Raw genomic sequence first — 15,255 nt, forward strand, 5'->3', positions numbered from 1 at the left:
TGGGATATATCCACAACGAAACCAGGCGATTCTACGTTTATGTCAATAACAGAGTGCTACGAATCAGGAGATCAGTTCATCCAAAGCAGTGGCATTACATACCCACAGACCAGAATCCCGCAGATCATGCAACTAGAGCATTGACGCAAGTCGACTAGGAAGCACAATGTGGCTCTCTGGACCAAAACTATTGTACATTGAGGAATGTTTTCCAGACACCTTTGAATTAGTAGGAGAGGACTCAGATGCTGAAATCCGCCCTCAGGTGTCTACACTACATACAATGACCTCTGTTATCCAGCTTGGATCTTGCAGGTTCGACAGATTCTAAAGTTGGAAGTCACTTACTCGAGCCATTACCTGCCTGACTCATATAGCTCGCTCATTCAGGACCACCAGAACTTGTGGCACAGAAAAATGTAAAGGTTGGCATCTTTGTAAAAATACCTACGTTACCTCTGACTTAGAGTTCTCTAGAAATCACATCATCCTCACTGTTCAAAGAGAAACCTACTTTGCAGAAAACCAATGTCTTATTAACAAAGCTCCAATACCAGTGAGCAGCGTATTGAGAAAACTCGACCCATTGATTGACAACAGCGGCCTACTGAGAGTAGGAGGCCGACTCAAAGAAGCTGAGATGGAGTTTGTGGAGAAATTCCCTCTTATACTTCCCGGAAAATGTCACGTTGCCTACCTAATCGTACAACATTACCACAATCTGGTCAAGCACCAAGGAAGACTATTTACAGAAGGAGCTATCAGATCTGCTGGCGTGTGGATCATCGGTGCAAAAAGACTCATCAGTAGTGTCATCTACAAATGTATTACCTGCCGTAAGCTTCGTGGTTCAACTCAAACCCAAAAGATGGCTGACCTACCAGCAGATAGACTCAGCCCAGACCCTCCTTTTACTAGTGTTGGTCTCGATGTGTTTGGGCCTTGGTCAGTTGTTACACGTCATACTAGAGGCGGCCAAGCCAATAGTAAACGTTGGGCAGTCATGTTCACTTGCATGTCAATCAGAGCCGTCCACATAGAGGTCATCGAGTCCCTTGACACGTCAAGCTTCATCAAGACGTTTTATGGCCATCCGTGGTCCTATCAAGCACATAAGTTCAGACAGAGGTACTAACTTCGTCTGTGCAGCATAGGAATTAGGAATACCTTCAAATCTAAACTATAAGACTCTCAAGAGGTTCCTCAGTGACCAAGGCTGCACATGGTCATTCAACCCACCTCACTCTTCACATATGGGAGGATCTTGGGAACGAATGATTGGTCTAGTACGGAGAATTCTTGACTCCACTCTTCTTCAAGAAGGAGCAGCGAGGCTTACCCACGAAAGCCTAATCACCTTCATGGCTGAAGCTGCAGCTATAATCAATGCAAGACCCCTGGTTCCAGTTTCTAATGACCCTGAGGAGCCCTTGTTATTGACTCCATCTACTTACCCAGAAAACGGGACTGTCCAGTGCCCCTCCAGCAGGATTCGATGCTAAGGACCTCTACAAGCGCCAATGGAGACAGGTACAAAGTCTTGCAAATACTTTCTGGGACAGGTGGCGCAAACAATATTTGTCTACCCTGCAGCCACGTACAAAGTGGCAATCTACTAAACCTAATCTGAACATAGGTGACCTTGTTCTTGTGAAAGACTGTCAGATTCACCAAAACCAGTGGCCACTTGGTCTAGTTACCGCAACGTTCCCGAGCAAGGACGGCAACGTCCGCAAAGTTGAGCTAAGGATGACCAAAGGGAATAAACCTAAGACATTTTCCAGACCGGTATCTGAACTGGTCCTATTGTTGCCTTTGGAAGAAAGGAGTAGTGACATCCGTTGATGCCAGACGGGGAGTGTTCTGTCTCCGCCATCTAATTTGTTACCCTGATTATCTGTTTGCATAATTGCAGGTTTCTCAGTATTGATATATTCATACCTTTATTTGTTTGTAGTGCTTTGGCTCCCTCTAGTGGTCAGAGTTATGTTGGCAGTTCCATTTTCTATTTTTGGTATTTTCCATTTCTCAGTCTCCTCCCCCTTTGCAATGCATTATGGTAGCTCAGCCTCCATTTCCCTTTCACATCCTCCAGTTTGCTTCCAAGGAAAGACACTTGCACTTCATCCCCCTTGCGATTGCATTGCTGGTATGTCTTTATGCTTTCTGTAGATATTTCTGCTCTATATTAGCCTAGTTTAACCAGTTGTACTCCTAGTTCAGTTACTAGCTTTCTAAATGTTATGCATAATGTACATCATGTGTAGTATGTATCTGTTCAATACCATGCACTGATTCTATGTAGATCATTGTTCTCAGTTTCACAGCATCAATATACCACTACGTTTAATAAAGCACAGACTCAACCACAGTCTCCTTATTGGACCCCGGGTATAGCGGTTTAGCTGACTGTATAGCTACGTATGAGCCTGCCTCATCTAGTGAGGACAGAACACCCACCTTCCTCTCTTTCTGACCGTAGCTGCCCTAAGTTTTGTGCATCACTAAACAGCATTACCTATTGTCCCTCTTGGAACATGCAGGGTGAGAGGCCACAATCAAGAAATTATGTTATAAAGAGCTCCTTGCAGTGTCCTAGAGTGGGATCACTGATCTCCTGAGACTCAACATGGTGGAAGGAAGGATGGGCTATGCGTTATGGATGGGCGTGTTTCTTGTTCTCCAGCAGCAGACGTAGTCGCACGTGCATAATGTACTTGGTCTCTGCGTGCACCATCATCAACACTTCCACTTTCCCTTCCCTTACTACACGCCTCACACATTTTCTAATTGCTCGGTCTCTGGAAACCAAGTTTGTTTTTAATTTAAAAAATATTAGGTCACCTGTAGCCGGTGAAGCTGTTTTTTTTTTAGTTTAACCTTTTTACTCCCCTAGGTTGTTTGTACATTTCTGACCAGGCCAATTTTTACAATTCTGCCAGTGTCACTTTATGAAGTAATAACTCTGGAACGCTTCAACGTATCCCACTGATTCTGAGAATTTTTTTCGGGACATATTGTATTTTATGATAGCGGTAAAGTTTCTTCGCTATAACGTGCATTTATTTGTGGAAAAAAATGGAAATTTGGCAAAATTGGGAGCATTTTGTAATTTTCAAACTTTGAATTAGAGATATTTGAATTGAATTTAAATCAGAGAGATATACAGTATCACACAAAATAGTTAATAAATAACATTTCCCTCATGTCTACATTACATTAAAAAAAAACATTTGATTTCAGGCCTAACTGCCTTCCTCTGATGGAGCTGCTTGTCATAACGCAGCCACGCCTGACCCTCATATGTACGATATGCCTCACCTATCGAGTCCAAGTAACAAAAAAGGCCCGAACAGTTATCCAGAAATGTCTCGCCTATGATGCTAGCCAGTATCGCAAAAGCCTGCTGCCAATTAACGAAGGTTTGCGGAATCAACCGCCACCTTCTCTTCTCCTCCTCCTTTTTACTGTCCTCCTTCTTACTCTTGTCCAAGTTAAACTTTTCTAAAGGAAGGAGGGAGAAAATCTCCACATACTCATCCTTCCAAATTCTCTCCTTCACCTCCTTTTTTAAATGCGCACCAAGCGGGCCCTCAAAGCATACATACACCTCCCCTTTCGCCTTGTCGTCCAACTTTTCTGTATCCCCCTTATCCTTCTCGGTCTGAACCGACACCGATTCGCCGGCAGACAATGCCTGTGCTAACCCCCCTGACCTGGCTGTGTTGCTCGCGACCTGTGATCCCCGTGATCCAGCACTCACACCCTGTAACCAGGCTCCCAGAGGTGACCCCCCAGCCCCCTCCGCAACTCCCCCTTCTAGACTTTTCAAAAAATGTGACACCCCGGCCAGAATATCACTAATTCCCGACACCCCAGAGCCCCCTACCCCCACCAGTGCACTGCTATCGGTTGCCGTACCCCCACTACCCCCAACCTCACCTAACCTACCCCCCGACTGAGACAAACGAGACATGGACGTTCACTCACGAGGCTGCGCGGGTGCTGTGTCACCGCCAGCCGGACATCCAGACTCCTGCCGTGCTCCGTCCTCCAGCTGCTCGCTCCCCGACTCGCTCCTGGCATCGTAGCCCTGCTGCTCCAGGCCCGCGCCCCTGGACTCCTCGTCACCAGGGGGGACCGAAGCAGGGGATCCTTGGCGCTCCCTCGACCGTCTGCCAGACCTGGATCTGCCATCAGCTGCAGCCTCCTGCAGCCTGCTGCCTCTTGATGTGCTGCCGTTGTCACCGGGTAGAGCGCCAGGTAAAGAATCCGGAGGCTGCCTGCCCTGCAGCCTGCTCTGCCTGCCGCTCCGTGTGTCGGGCGCCCGTCCTCCTGCAGCTCTACGGGTGTCTGCATCCGCAGACACCGCCGTTCTCCCACCTGCAGCCGTCGCAGCTGCCTGCCGCCTTCTCACCGCCACTGCCTGGGCCGTGCGCTCCGGCACCTCGCCGCTGCCACTGTGCTCTCTCCTAGCCTGCACTGATCCCCGATGCGCAGGCGCAGGCCGGACTTCCGGTGCGGCCTGCATTTCTGGCGAAGCCTGCCTGGCCGCCGTGCTCCTCGCCTCTGTGGTGTGACGCCGTCCCGCGCCGGCAGGCCAGGAGCCAGGATTCCTGCCGGAGGCGTCGCCGGGCGGGTCGGCCATGCCGCTGCACCTGGCCTCCGCAGGGTCCCGTGTGGGGCTCCGTGGCCTCCTCCCGCGTCATGATTTCTGGCGACAACCACTCTGGGGGTCTGGTCCTCCGCATCCTGCTGCCCCGTGGCTCTGCGTTCCCCAGCAAGGAGGACAGCTGCTCCTGCAGCCATACATCCCTCCGTGATCTCACCTTATCCCGCAGCCTGTCCATCATGCCCTCCACAGAATCCATGGTAAGCAGTAGGGGGGTTGAAAAACCTTGTGAAGTGGGTCTCTCCTTGGGGTTCTTTTCCCACTGTCTTCCTCCTCGTGACTGCCAATTTTCCCGCACTTTTTTCCCCCTTGTCACTGATCCTCAGCCCCCAGCACCTCCCCTATAGCCAATCCCCTCCAGTAGTTTGAAAAACAATATGGAAAAACCCTCCCATGGCAACGAAGTCATGGGGGGCCTCCATCTAGCTCTGCCCATTCCAGCCCCCCTCTATACCTCGTATGTGGGATAAAACTATTGTTTGGGTGCACGGCAGAGCTTGGAAGGGATGGAGCATCATCTGACTTTTTGAAAATTTGCTGGAATCAATAGCAGACACCATGTCCCATTTGGAGAGCTCCTGATGTGCATAAATAGTAGAAACCCCCTACATGTGACACCATTTTATAACTAGACCCCTCAGAGAACTTATCTAGATGTAAGGTGATCACCTTGAACCCCCAGGTGCTTCACAGAAGTTTATAACGTTGAGCTGTGAAAATAAAAAAAATCTAATTTTAGCCCCATTTTTTTTTTCTCAAGGGTAACAGGAGAAATTGTGCCATACAATGTGTTGCGCAATTTTCCTGAGTATGTTAATACCCCATATGTGGTTAAATACTACCTTTGAGGCACAGTGCAAATCTCAGAAGGGAAGAAGTGCCATATGGGAGTTTAGATTTTGCTGGAATGGTTTGAGGGAGTCATGTCACATTGGCAGAGCCCCTGAGGTGTCAGAACAACAGAAACTTATATGTGCACTTACAGTGGGTACAGAAAGTATTCAGACCCCTTTAAATTTGTCTCTCCTTGTTTCATTGTAGCCATTTGGTAAATTCAAAAAAGTTAATTTTTTCTCATTAATGTACGCTCTCCACCCCATCTCAATTGAAAAAACTCCAGAAATGTAGAAATATTTGCAAATTTATTAAAAAATAAAAATTGAAATATCACATGGTCATAAGTATTCAGACCCTTTGCTCAGTATTGAGTAGAAGCACCCTTTTGAGCTAGTACAGCAATGAATATTCTTGGGAATGATGGAACAAGTTTTTCACACCTGGATTTGGGGATCCTCTGCCATTCTTCCTTGCAGATCTTCTCCTGTTCTGTCAGGTTGGATGGTGAATGTTGGTACCCACTGTACCTACTGTATTTAACAAACTACACCTAAACTACTACCCAATTAATTAATCTAGGGGTGAAGTGATCATATTGATACCACATGTTCGTCATAGAAGTTCTTCTACCATTGAGCGGTGAACAAAGAATAAATTACATTTTCACCACTAAAATGTTGTTTTAGCCCCAAGTTTTAAATTTTTCTAAGTTCTAATAGGATTTTTTTTTCCAACAAATTGAGGTCCATTTTTTCCTGAGTGCGCCAATACTCTACATGTAATCGGGAAATATTTTTCACGCGCAGTGCAAAGCTCAGAAGGAAAGTCAGGGGCAGAAGTAGCACAGCTACACGGAGGCCCCCCATGACCGAATTTGGCCGGGAGGTTTTTGAATAATGCGAGGGGGTTCTGATAGGTGGATCGGAGCGGGAGAGGAGCAATAAGGAGGGGCGATCTAGGAAGGAAAGTGCGGGAAAACCGCCATTCTATCCCCTATACTCGAAGCGAGCAGTCCCACCCACCCTCCCCTTTGCTTTGCTGGCCTGGGGTGTTTTCATAGGGGGGGAAGTGTCATATATGGATATTTCTTTAATTATGTAAGTTAGCAAAAAAAAAAGAGGGGGATATATGTGTTTATGTATATGTGTATAGTTATGAAGAAGGAATGTTGGGTATAATTTTGCATATCCCTATTTATGTTATTGTCACAGTGGCAGTGTTGGTGGGGGGTGGGGGTTCTTGGAGTTGACGCTGATTGGTAGGGGGAAGGAATTGGAACATAATTACAGGCAATTTAAAATGGTGTGGGGTTTTGATCTGGCATTTTTGGTATGGGCTCTGGACGGGGTTTTACCCTGGGAGCTGTTGGTGGTTTTTCTCTTCTCGGAACGGGATGGACGGTGCCCTCGAGCTGGTGATGTACGGCTGAGGGTAACATGGTGGTTGATCTTCATTTGGGGGTTTTGCCAGATCTTTTAGCTCCAAGAACCCTCCCCTCGAATTTACATACTGATTGTATTACTGTTTATGTTAATTTTGTTAATAAAAGTTGGCCGCTGTGGCAAAAATATCCAAAGAATATAAATGGTAGAAGGGCGGAGTTGGTACAGAGTCTCCCTTGGGCCAGTGCTTTCAGCCCCTCAGCTGTCTTTGCCCAGGTCTGCCCTAAGGGATCTAACAATTGTAGTAAAAAGTAGGGTTGAGCGAAACGGATCGGACAAATTCAAAAATCTCGAACTATCGGCAAAGTCGGGTTTCATGAAACCCGACCCGATCCTAGTGTGGGATCGGCCATGAGGTCGGCGATCTTTGCGCCAAAGTCGCATTTCGTATGACACTTTCAGCGCCATTTTTCAGCCAATGAAGGAAGACGCAGAGTGTGGGCAGCGTGATGACATAGGTCTCGGTCCCCACCATCTTAGAGAAGGGCATGACAGTGATTGGCTTGCTTTCTGCGGTGTCACAGGGGCTATAAAGGGACGTGCACGCCGACCGCCATCTTACTTCTGCCGATCGTAGCATAGGGAGAGGTTGCCGCAGCTTCAGCAGAAGAAGGGATATAGTTAGGGAGGGAAGATTAAGCCCCAAAACTGTTTGTGCTGTAGCGATTTCCACTGTCCAACACCACCATTTGTTTGCAGGGACAGTGGAGACTATATTTTTGTGCATCAGCTCTGTAGCTTATTAGGCTGCCTTATAAGGCTCCCTGATAGCTGCATTGCTGTTTGCACACTGCTGTGCAAACCAACTGCTTTTTTAAAGCAAAAATCCCTTTACTCCTTTCTGCATAGTTATCTTGTTTATTTGTCCACACTTTTGTGTGCAGCAGTCCTTTTTATTGCTGCCATACTTTTCCTGAGATCATTGTAGGGAGATTGAAATTGTACTAAAGTCCTTCTATTTTTTTTCATATATCTTCCAGCCACTTTCTGCCACTTAGATTGCGTTGTTTTATACACTGGGCCTGAGTTTTGGGTCAGTCTCCCCCCAAAAAAGGGAGTTTCAAATTCTCACAAAATGGATCTACTGCAGTCTTGTTAGTTTGGTCTATGTCAGCCTGCCACTTTCTGCCACTTAGATTGCATTGTTTTATACACTGGGCCTGAGTTTTGGGTCAGTCTGCCCAAAAAAAAGGAGTTTCAAATTCTCACAAAGTGGATCTACTGCAGTCCTGTTAGTTTGGTGTATGTCAGCTAGCCACTTTCTGCCACTTAGATTGCGTTGTTTTATACACAGGGCCTGAGTTTTGGGTCAGTCTCCCCCCAAAAAAGGGAGTTTCAAATTCTCACAAAGTGGATTTACTGCAGTCCTGTTAGTTTGGTGTATGTCAGCTAGCCACTTTCTGCCACTTACATTGCGTTGTTTTATACACTGGGCCTGAGTTTTGGGTCAGTCTCCCCCCAAAAAAGGGGAGATTCAAATTCTCACAAAGTGGATATACTTCTGTCCTGTTAGTTTGTCGTATATCAGTCAGCCACTTTCTGCCACTTAGGTTTGCGTTGTTATATACACAGGGCCTAAGTTGTGGTTCAGTCTCCCCCCAAAAAAGGGGAGATTCAAATTGTCACAAAGTGGATATACTTCTGTCCTGTTAGTTTGTCGTATATCAGCCAGCCACTTTCTGCCACTTACATTGTGTTGTTTTATGCACAGGGCCTGAGTTTTGGATCAGTCTCCCCAAAAAAAAGGGAGATTCAAATTCTCAACAAGTTTATATACACCTTCTACATTGTTTTACAGTACCATATAAATGTTGTTATTTTGTTTAGATTTTCCTTAAAATTAGGAAGTCTAGTGGAAGAGGCAGTGGGCGGTGGTTGCCAGCTGGTACTGATGGCGGTGGTGGTGCATCTGTTGGTAGTGGCAAAAGCACAATAGCACCTAAGGCTGGAGGTTTTGAGCCAGCGTCATCGTCTGGCTACACAAGGCCTCGAAGGCTCCCTTTTCTGGGAGTAAGAAAACGGCTTTTAAAGCTGGAGCAGCAGGAAAAAGTTTTGGCTTTCATTGCTGACTCAGCCTCTAGCTCTTTCACTTCCTCTTCAGAAAGTTCCGAATATAAAAGCAGTGAGTCGTCAGTGGATGCTCTTGGTCAGGAACAAGACGTTTCCTTGTGTCCTTCACCCAAACCAAAAGTGAAGGATGCGTCAGGTGACACTACAGGTTACTCCATGGAGCTCTTTACACATACCATGCCTGGGTTAGAACGGGAAATTGTTAACTGCCCATTACAAGATGAATCGGACATGGAGTGCACTGATGCACAGCCACAGCTAGATTATAATGCTGTTCCATTGACTCAGATCACTACATTGCCCTCGCAGTGTACTGAGCCAGAATCTGACGTTGATGAGACTATGGTGCCCCGTCCCAAATGCTATAGCACCTTACACGGTGACACAGAGGAAGGTGCACATGACATTGAAGAGGAGGTGATAGATGACCCAGTGTTTGACCCAGATTGGCAGCCATTGGAGGAAGAGGGTGCCGCTGCCAGTAGCTCTAAAGCGGAGGAGGATGATCCGCAGCAGCCATCTACATCGCAACAGCTATCATCTGGCAGGCTCGTATCAGGCCAAAAACGTTTGAACGCCCACATTGCTAGACTAATCTCGTTAGAGAGGATGCCCTACCGGTTGTTTGAAAGCGAAGCTTTCAAAGCCCTGATGGCCTATGCAGTACCACGCTATGACCTACCCAGTCGACACTTCTTTGCGAGAAAAGCCATCCCAACCCTCCACCAGCATGTCAAAGACCGCATTGTCCATGCACTGAGGCAATCAGTCAGTAGAAACTCAGCCAGTGCACCTCACAACAGATGCATGGACCAGTAGGCATGGCCAGGGACGTTACGTGTCCATCACGGCACACTGGGTTAATGTGGTGGATGCAGGGTCCACAGGGGACGGCCATAGTGGGACAGTTCTGCCTAGACCACGGTCTAGGAAACAGTTGGCTGTAGGCGTTCGCAATCCCTCCTCCTCCAGAAGCGAAAGCTTGTCCACAGAGCGCAGTCGCATGACCACTCCATCCGCAGCTGCCAGTGTTGCACACAAGGTGTCCCATTATCGAACAGCTAGTGGTAAGCATCAGCAGGCTGTGTTAGAAATGAAGTGTTTGGGTGACAACAGACACTGCGGAAGTACTGGCCGAGTACATGCAGCAACAAACTCAGTCATGGCTGGGCAGTGCACAACTTGAGGCAGGCAAGGTAGTCAGTGATAACGGAAGGAAATTTATGGCTGCCATAGCCCTTTCAGAACTTAAACACATACCTTGCCTGGCTCACACCTTGAACCTGGTGGTCCAGTGCTTCCTCAAAAATTATCCGGAGTTACCAGCCCTGCTCCTGAAGGTGCGAAGACTTTGCTCGCACATCCGCCAGTCGCCCATAAACTCCAGCTGTATGCTGAACCATCAGCGATCGCTGAATCTTCCCCAGCACCGCCTAATAATCGACGTTGCAACAAGGTGGAACTCCACACTGCACATGGTTCAGAGGCTGTGCGAACAGAGGCATGCTTTCATTTATTTGTGGGAGGATACACATACACGGGCAGGCAGTTGGATGGCAGACATGGAGTTGTCTGGTGTGCAGTGGTCGAAGCTCCAAGACCTCTGTCAAGTCCTTCAGTGTTTTGAGGAATGCACACGGCTGGTAAGTGCAGACGACGCCATCATAAGCATGAGCATCCTACTAATGCGTCTGCTGATGCAAAGTTTGATGCACATTAAGGTGCTGGCGTCTGCAGCCGAGGAGAAGGGAAGCCTTGATGACAGTCAGCCATTGTCTGCTCAGGGAACTCTCCTGGATTAGGTGGCGGACGAAGAGGAGGAGGAGGAGGATGATGGAGATGAATATTTATGGGAGGAGGATGCTTCTCAGGGGGCAATAGAAACTGGTGGCATTGCAAGGTCAGGTACAGGGTTTTTGCGGGACACAAATGATGTTGATTTGCAAGAAAGTGCTCCTCAACCCAGCACAAGCAGTGAATTGACACCTGGAACATTGGCCCACATGGCTAAGTATGCCTTGCGTATCCTAAAAAAGGACCCCCGCATTATCAAAATGATGACCGATGACGATTACTGATTGGCCTGCCTCCTGGATCCACGATATAAAGGAAAATTACAAAATATCATGCCACATGAGAACCTTGAGCAAATATTGGCTACCAAATAAGCAACTCTTGTAGACCGTTTGGTTCAGGCATTCCCAGCACACAGCGGCGGTGATGGTTCTCACACGAGCCGTAGGGGGCAACATGGCAGAGGTGTTAGAGGTGCACAAATCTGAAGTGGCGTTGGACAGAGGGGTTTTATAACCAGGTTGTGGAGTGATTTCGCAATGACCGCTGACACGACAGGTAGTGCTGCATCGATTCAAAGTGACAGGAGACAGCATTTGTCCAGTATGGTTACGAACTACTTTTCCTCCCTTATCAATGTTCTCCCTCACAGGTCATTCCCCTTTGATTACTGGGCATCTAAAATAGACACCTGGCCTGAATTGGCAGAATATGCATTACAGGAACTCGCTTGCCCTGCTTCTAGTGTGCTATCAGAAAGAGTCTTCAGTGCTGCTGGTTCAATACTGACCGAAAAAAGGACACGTCTGGCTGCCCAGAATGTTGATGATCTAACCTTCATTAAAATGAACCAATCATGGATTTCAAATTATTTTGCCCCACCTTCTCCTGCTGACACGTAGCTTGCCTGAAAAATGTCTTGCTTTTAGCCTCCTCTTACTGAGTTCTCCAATTCCTCCATTTGCAGCTGCTGAATGTCCACCATAGGGCTGACTCCCCCCACAGGGCCGTGGTCACCACCTGGCACAAGCACCCGTGCGAGTGCCGTTTGCCTGGACAGGTGGGTGTGCCCACTCTTGGGTCCCTCCTAGTACAATGAAGTGTCTCTGACGGTGGTGGTGCACAACCAATGTCAGACACACGGTCGTAATATGAGGGGCCCTTTGCAAGTACCACCGCCCACAAGAGAGTGTTCCCCCCCAGCTCGAACAGTGCTCTACCACTTGCAATACTTTCCTCTCCCTGCTCCACCAAAGTGTAGTTTGTGCTGTTAAATCCTTCAATGGCACTGCCAATACAAATTTGTTGAAATGATAGATAGTTAAAATATACAGGGGCCCTGGCCTCCATTTAGACCAGTTAATACTTTGCGCCTACTACCACTGTCTGCTACTCAGCAGAGGAGCCCACCCCAGTACCTAGCTATGCCGCCTGTTTAGTCCTGTTACCAATTTTGAACTCCTTTTAGCCTACTTTTGTATTTGGGCCTACTACCTGTGTCTGCACCACTCATTACAATTGTCCTACACAGAACAAAGCTATGCCGCCTGTTTAGTCCTGTTAACAATTTTGAACTGCATTTAGCCTACTTTTTTATTTTGGGCCTACTAACTGTGTCTGTGCCACTCATTACAATTGTCCTCCACTTAACAAAGCTATGCTGCCTGTTTAGTCCTATTACCAATTTTGAACTGCATGTAGCCTACTTTTTTATTTTGGGCCTACTAACTGTGTCTGCGCCACTCATTACAATTGTCCTATACTTAACAAAGCTATGCCGCCTGTTTAGTCCTGTTACCAATTTTGAACTGCATTTAGCCTACTTTTTTATTTTGGGCCTACTAACTGTGTCTGTGCCACTCATTACAGTTGTCCTCCACTGAACAAAGCAATGCCGTCTGTTTAGTCCTGTTACCAATTTTGAACTGCATTTAGCCTAGTTTTTTATTTTGGGCCTATTAACTGTTTCTGCGCCACTAGTTACAATTGTCCCCCACTGAACAAAGCAATGCCGCCTGTTTAGTCCTGTTACCAATTTTGAACTGCTTTTAGCCTACTTTTGTATTTGGGCCTACTAACTGTGTCTGCGTCACTCATTACAATTGTCCTCCACAGAACAAAGCTATGCCGCCTGTTTAGTCCTGTTACCAATTTTGAACTGTTTTTAGCCTACTTTTGTATTTGTGCCTACCAACTGTGTCTGCGCCACTCATTACAATTGTCCTCCACTTAACAAAGCTATGCCGCCTGTTTAGTCCTGTTACCAATTTTGAACTGCATTTAGCCAACTTTTTTTATTTTGGGCCTATATCTGTGTTTCCTCCTCATCCTGGCCATTGCCCAGCAACTGCTAGATGAGTCTGCTGGTACATTGACCCAGACCACTACATTCCCCTTGCACTCTACACAGCCAGAGTATGACCCTGCTGAAAGTCAGGTTCCCCTTCCCGGATACTATACCACCTTACACGGGGACAAAGAGGAAGGTGCAGATGAAAGTGTAGGTTCCTTCATCAGGTGGGGGAGGCATACTCGTTGGCACTGGCACAAGGCCCCTCATAGTATGCAAAAGTGTCTCTGGCAGTGGGAGGCGCCACCCGCCGTCAAACACAGCGCCGTACTATGAGGGGCCCTGTGCCAGTGCCAACTAGTGGGCCCTCCCTGCTTGCTCAGGATCACAGCACTTGCAAAGTTGAAATACTTACCTCTCCCTGCTCCACCGCCGTGATGTATTCTGCGTTTCCTGGGCCCACGAAAATATTGAGCCAGCCCTACCCCCCACAACTTTAGCCAATTGACCCCCTGTTTTCAATGCCTAACTAAAATTATAAAGTCTATTAAGATTGAAAAGCTTAAGAAATAAGAATTGATGTTTTTGGCATTAAAATGGGCACTGTAGGTGATTTCCTCTCCTCCACTCACTGCCGACTTTGATTCCCCATTGACTTGCATTGGGTTTCGAGTTTCGGTCGGCCACCGACTTTTCGAAATAATCGGCCGATTTCACCCGACCCGACTTTTGACAAAGTCGGGTTTCGCGAAACCCAACTCGATCCTAAAAAAGTAAAAGTCGCTAAACTTTAGTAAAAAGTAGTAAATCGTTTTTTATAAAAGCAATAAAAAAGGTATGGAAATTTGAATACCCCCATCTTTCCCCAGTTAACAATCAAGAGAATAAAAAAACAGCAACACATATCCAGAAAAGTCCTATGTATCTAAATTTAAAATTAATTAACCTGAACTGTAAAAACTGTATAGACAAAAAAAAATCTAATTGCGGGTGTTTGATTGATGCAACTGCACAAAAAATACCATAAGAAACAATCACAATCTCAAACCCAAAATAGTATTAATAAAAACATCAGTTCATGCAAAAAACAAGCTTCATACAGGAGCATGGACCAAAACGTGAAAAGGTTACAGGTTTTAGAAAATGGCGACTGAAGAAAAAATTTTTGTTTACCAATTTGATTTTTTTCTTTCACCACTTGAATAAAAAATGACTTGGACAATCGTTTTTCCAGGGGATTTTTATTGTCGAATGAACGGTAAAAAACAAAACTTAAAAATCTATTTTTTTCTTCTTTTCTCATTTTCCAGTAAACAATATGAAAAATCTGTGGTTTCATTCAAAGGTACAACTAGTCCAACAAAAAACAAGCCCTCATTTGCCTGTGTCGGCGGTAAAAAAAAAAAATGATGTGGCTCTTGGAAGAAAGGGATGGAAAAATGAAAGTGAAAACATGAAAAATTACTCTGTCCGTAATAGATTAAGGTGTTTACTGATTAGGTTAATTTGATATTTTGATAGATTGGACACAGCGATATGGTTATTTTATATATAGTTGCTTCTCACAAAATTAGAATATCCTCAAACAGTTAATTTATTACAGTTCTTCATTGCAAAAAGTGGAACTCATATATTATATATAGGCGTTGCAAACAGAGTGTTTATTGCTGTCAATGGTAATTATTATGGCTTACAGCCAATGAAAACCCAAAAGTCATTTTCTCAGTAAATTAGGATAATTAACAAAAAACACTTGCAAAGGCTTCCTAAGCGTTCAAAAAGGTCCCTTAGGCTACGTTCACATTAGCGTTCCGCTAATGTGCGTCACTGTTGCGTCGGCGACGCAGCGGCGACGCGCCCCTATGTTTAACATGGGGGACGCGTGCGTTTTTTTTGTTGCGTTTTCCGACACGTGCGTCGTTTTCTACGCTAGCGTCGGACGCAAGAAAATGCAACAAGTTGCATTTTTCGTGGGTCCGATTTTCGTCAAAAAACGACGCACGCGTCGCAAAACGCAGCGTTTTTGCGTGCGTTTTTGGTGCGTCGTGCGTTGCGTCGCCGTTGCGTCGTCGACGCACCGGCGCGCAACGCTAATGTGAACGTAGCCTTAGTCGGTTTCAGTAGGCTACACAAACATGGGGAAGGCTGCT

This window comes from Ranitomeya imitator, chromosome 1 (assembly GCF_032444005.1).
Source record: "Ranitomeya imitator isolate aRanImi1 chromosome 1, aRanImi1.pri, whole genome shotgun sequence".
Lineage (NCBI taxonomy): Eukaryota > Metazoa > Chordata > Amphibia > Anura > Dendrobatidae > Ranitomeya > Ranitomeya imitator.